The sequence below is a fragment of the Cervus canadensis genome, chromosome 30 (genome assembly GCF_019320065.1).
Source record: "Cervus canadensis isolate Bull #8, Minnesota chromosome 30, ASM1932006v1, whole genome shotgun sequence".
NCBI classification, from domain to species: Eukaryota; Metazoa; Chordata; class Mammalia; order Artiodactyla; family Cervidae; genus Cervus; species Cervus canadensis.
The window spans coordinates 20706460-20712459 of record NC_057415.1 but is presented as its reverse complement, the minus strand read 5'-3'; positions in this window follow the sequence as shown (position 1 = coordinate 20712459).

The window sequence follows — 6000 nt, the reverse complement described above, 5'->3', positions numbered from 1 at the left end:
TGTTTAGATAGGCAATCTACTCAAGGAGCTTAAAAGTTTAGCATAATGCTTATAAAGATGATCAAAGAAATTGGGATGAGAATGATTGCAAAGAGCAAGAAACTAGAAGTTTTAACAAAGAACTAGAAAAGATAAAGAACAACCAAACAGAATTGAAGAATACAATAACAGAAATGTTTTCACTGAAATGACAAATACACTAGAAGTTACCAATATTAGACTAAATGAGACAAAAGGACAGATAAATGATCTGGAAGACAGAGTAGTGATGCTGCCAAAGATAGAAAGAAAAGAAAAAAAAAGAACGAAAATAAATGAGAACAGTTTAAGAGATCTGTGGAACAACAGGAAGAACACTAATATTTGCATTATAAAGATTCCAAAAGGAGAAGAGAGAGGGGAAAGGACCTGAGAAAATATTTGAAGAGATAATATATGAAAAATTTCCTTAACCAGGGAAAGGAAACAGTTACCCAAATCCAGAAAGTACGGAGTTCTATATAAGATTAACCCATAGAGGAACACACCAAAGCACACTGTAATTAAAATGATAAAAATTAAAGATAAACAGAATATTAAAAGCAGCAAGTGTTAGTCACTCAGTCATGTCTTTGCGACCCCGTGGACTGTAGCCCATCAGGCTCCTCTGTCCATGAGATTTTCCAGGCAAGAATATGGCAGTGAGTTGCCTTTTCCTTCTCCAGGGGATCTTCCCAACCCAGGAATCAGGCCCAGGTCTCCTGCATTGCAAGCAGATTCTTTATTCTCTGAGTTACCGGGGAAGCCCCTAAAAGCAGCAAAGGAAAAGCAACAAATAATATACAAGGAACTCCCATAATGCTGCCAGCTGATTATTCTGCATAAACTCTGTAGACTAGAAGAGAGTGGAACAATAAACTTACAGTGATGAAAGGGAAAAACCTACAACCAAGAATATTCTACACAGTAGGGCTCTTGTTCAGATTTGGTAGAGAAATCAAAGCTTTGCAGATAAGCAAGAGCTAAAAGAATCCACCACCATCAATTACCAGCTTTACAAGAAATTCTAAAGGAACTTCTCTAGAAGAAAAAGAAAAGGCCACAACTAGAAACAAGAAAAGTGCAAAATGAAAAACCTCACTGGTAAAGACAAACATACAACAAAGGTAGGAATCATTCATGAACAAAACACATAGGGAAATTAAAAGACAAATTATAAAAATCATTTGTACCCACAATAAGCACTTAAAGGGTACACAAAATACCTAGATGTAAAATCTAACATCAAAACCAGTAACCATGAAGGGATGAGAGTACAAATGCATGGTATCTAACATGCTTTTGAAGTTTAAGAGATCAGCAACTTAAAACAAGCACATATATCTATAGGATCTTATACAAAAACCTCATGGTAACTGCAAATCAAAAATCTATAATAGATAAACACTCAAAAAAGAAAACAGAATCCAAACTTAACACTAAAGATAGTCAACAAATCACAAGAAAACAAAAGAAGAAAGTGGAAATAACATCTATAAAAATGAATTCAAAACAATTAAAATGGAAAAATGATCATGCATACTGATAATTATCTTAAATGTAAACATATTGAATGATCCAACCAAAGGATGCAGATTGGCTGAATGGATACAAAACTAGGTCCATATATTATTTGCTACCTATAAGAGAATCGCTTCAGATATAGAGACACATACACACTGAAAGTGAGGGGATGGAAAAGAGTATTTGACAGACACGGAAATCAAAAGAAAGCCAGAATTACAGAGTTACAATACTTACATCAGATAAAATAGACTTTAAAATAAAGACTGTTACAATAAACAAAGAAGGACACTTTATAATGATCAAAGGATAAATACAAGAAGATAAAATAATTTTAAATATATATGCACCCAACATAGAAGCACCTCAATGTACAAGGCAAATGTTAACAGACATAAAAGGAGAAATTGATAGTAACAAAATAATAATAACACCCTATTTACATCAATGGAAAAAATCATCCAGAGAGAAGGTCAAGAAGGAAACACAGGCCTTAAATAACACATTCGATCAGATGGGCTTAACTGATATTTATAAAGCATTCCATCTGAAAGCAGCAGAATACACATTCTTTTCAAGTGTACATGGAACATTCACCAGGATAGATTACATTCTGGGCCATAATATAAGTCTTGGTAATTTTGGAAATGCTTTGCAAATGCATGGAAATCATATCTAGCATCTTTCTGACCACAGTTCTATGAGGCTACAAGTCAGCTACAAGGAAAAAAAAACTGCAAAAACACAAATACATGAAGGCTAAATAATATGCTGATAAGTCACCAGTGGGTCATTGAAGAAATCAAAGAGGAAATTTAAAAAAAATACCTAGAGACAAATGAAAACCACACAATGATCCAGTCTATGGGACACAGAAAAAGCAGTTCTAAGAACGAAGTTTATAGCAATACAGTCTTACCCCAGAAAACAAGAAAAATCTCAAATAAACAACCTAACCTAATCTTATACTTAAAACAACCAGAGAAAGAACAAGCAAAACATAGATAAACAAACATAAACATAACTGATAAACCTTTAGCCGATAAACATAATTGATAAACCTTTAACGAGATTCATACTGGCACATTAAACAGACATAGATAAATGCAACAGGATAGAAAGCCCAGAAATAAACCAATGCACTTGTTATGATTAAATCTATTGATATAACAAAGGAGGAAGGAATATACAATGGAGAAAAGACAGTCTCTTCAAGAAACGATGCTGGAAAAATTGGGCAGCTGCATGTAAAAGAATGAAATTGGAACATTCTCTAACACTATATAAAGAATAAACTCAAATGGATTAAAGACTTAAATGCAAGTCTGGATACTATAAAAACTCCTAGAGGAAAGGCAAAATGCTCTTTCACATAAATCATAGCAATATTTTTTTTGATCTCTGTCAGAGTAATGGAAAGAAAAACAAAAAATAAACAAATAAAAAAATAAACAAAACTAAACTTAAAATGACCACAGAGGAAACTATAAACAAAACTAGAAGATAACTTATGAACTAGGAAAAAATATTTCCAAACAATGCAACCAACAGGACTTTATTTCTAAAATATACAACAGCTCACTCAGCTTAATATCAAAATACCAACAACCACACCATTAAAAAAAAAAAGGGCAGAAGACCTAAATAGACATTTCTCTAAAGAAGACATACAGATGACCAAGAAGCGTAAGAAGAGATGCTCAGCATTGCTAATTATTAGAGAAATGCAAATCAAAACTATAATGAAGCATCACCTCATACCAGTCAAAATAGCTGCATTAAAATGTCTACAAATAAGAAATACAGGAGAGAATATGGAAGAAAGGTAACCTTCCTACAGTGTTGGTAGGAATATAAATTGGTACAGTCACTATGAAGAACAGAAAGGAGGGTCCTTATAAACTAAAAATAGAGTTGCCGTATGATCCTGCACTCCCAGTCCTGGGCAATATCCAGAGAAAACTCTAATTCAAAAAGTTACACGTACCCCAAAGTTCATTATACCATTACTTCAGTAGCCAAGGTATGGAAACAACGTAAGTGTCCATCAACAGATGAGTGGATAAAGAAAATACATAATGGAATATTACTCAATCATAAAAAATAATGAGATAATGACATTTGCAGCAACACAGATGGGCCTGCTGCTGCTGCTAAGTTGCTTCAGTCGTATCTGATTCTGTGCCACCCCATAGACGGCAGCCCACCAGGCTCCTCCATCCCTGGGATTCTCCAGGCAAGAACACTGGAGTGGGTTGCCATTTCCTTCTCCAATGCACGAAAGTGAAAGTGAAGTCGCTCAGTCGAGTCCGACTCTTAGCAACCCCATGGACTGCAGCCTACCAGGCTCCTCCATCCATGGGACTCTCCAGGCAAGAGTACTGGAGTGGGGTGCCATTGCCTAGAGACTATCATATTCAGTGAAGTAAGTCAGAGAGAGAAAGAAAAATATCATATGATATCACTTATATGTGGAATCTAAAATATGACACAAATAAACTTATTTATAAAGCATAAATAGGCTCACAAACATAAAAAAAAGCTTATGGTTAATTAAGGGAATAGTAGAGAGAGGTGGCCAGCAGAGATAAATTAGGATTTCGGAATTAACATATACATACTATCATATATAAATTAGATAAACAACAAGAAACTACTTACAGCACTGTATCTTATATAGAGCTAGCAGAGGAAATAATGATGAGTAAAGACTGCTGCAGTAATTACAGAAATAATAATACTATAATAATCACTTCATGGAAAATAGATGGGGAAACAATGGAAGCAGTGAGACTTTAGTTTTGGGGGCTCCAAAATAATTTCAGATGGTGACTGAAGCCATGAAATCAAAAGATTCTTTCTCCTTGGAAGGAAAGCTATGACCAACCTAGAGAGCATATTAAAAAGCAGAGATGTTACTTTGCCAACAAGGGTCCCTCTAGTCAAAGCTATGGTTTTTCCAGTAATCAGGTATGGATATGAGAGTTGGACTATAAATAAAGCTGAGCATCAAAGAATTGATGCATTTGAGTTGTGGTGTTGGAGAAGACTTGAGAGTCCCTTGGACTGCAAGGAAATCCAATAAGTCCATCCTAAAGGAAATTAGTCTTGAATATTCATTGGAAGGACTGATGCTGAAGCTGAAACTCCAATACTTTGGCCACCTGCTGCGAAGAATCAACCCATTGGAGAAGACCCTGATGTTGGGAAAGATTGAAGGTGGAGGGAGAAGGGGACGAGAGAGGATGAGATGGTTGGATGGCATCACCTACTCGATGGACATGAGTTTGAGTAAGATCCGGGAGTTGGTGATGGACAGGGAAGCCTGGAGTGCTACAGTCCATGGGGTCACAAAGAGTTGGAAACAACTGAGCGACTCAACTGACTGAGGCAGTTCTCGTGAAGATATGCTATGAGTAAAACACACATCCCATCCTATTACATAAAGTTTTGTATTGTTTACATGTTAAGTGATAATATTGAAATATATTAGGCAAAATAGAATTGAAAAATCATTTTCATCTCTTTTGTTTTGTTTTTTACTTTTTTACTCTATCTAGTAGAATGCTTAAAATTATCTGGCTTGCATTATATTTTGTTTGAACATCGAGAGTTCAGAATGTACTTTTCTGTGTGCTGAGACAAATAAATTACCTGCACTTTGGTATTTTATATTCTAAACAAAGGAAACAGACCAAAACAAAGAAAAATGTATAAGCAAGATATTTTTTAACTGTTATGTTTTATAATTAGAGCAAAATTACGTGATGTGAAAGAAAGGAGATGTTGGTGGTTCTTCGGTAGAAAGATTAAGACAAGAAGACTTCACTGAGATGGTACCTTTTTGAATTGTGATAGGAATGGTGATGATCCATCATGCTCTCCAGCACCCAAATATTGATGAAATCTATGAGTAAAACAGACTCGAAGTTTGCATGTCTCTGCCAAATGGCCTTAGGGAATTCCCCATGACTTCTGAGGTCAGGTTGAAGAGTAGCTGGCAGTGCCATGGGGCAAATAGCTCCCACTTGAGGACCAGCATGAGGCAGGTTTTATATATGACACTCTTGGTATGGAATGCTGTTGGGCCTTCTGATGTTACTATTGCTGAATTACACAGAAAGTTGTTCAAGATGACTTCCTCAGTCCCTTGGTGACCTCAGGTCTCAAACACTCAGTCTCTGCTAGATGAATTATCTAGGGACTGTTTCTCAAAGGAAAAATAGTCATAACTGAATAGGTTTTGCTTAAAAGTTGGAAGGCCTCCCCTGACTTGCATCTTTAGAGTGAGTGTCCTATTGTCTGCTATTATTTTCCTGAAGGTCCCACTTGGACCAATGACAGGGTAGCAAAGCAATGCACCTAAGCAGTTTCTTGCTTAGGGAAACACTCAAATCCATCATTTCAGGTCAGAGTATAACACACAAGTTACGCTGCCTGTAAAATCCAAGGAGGCTT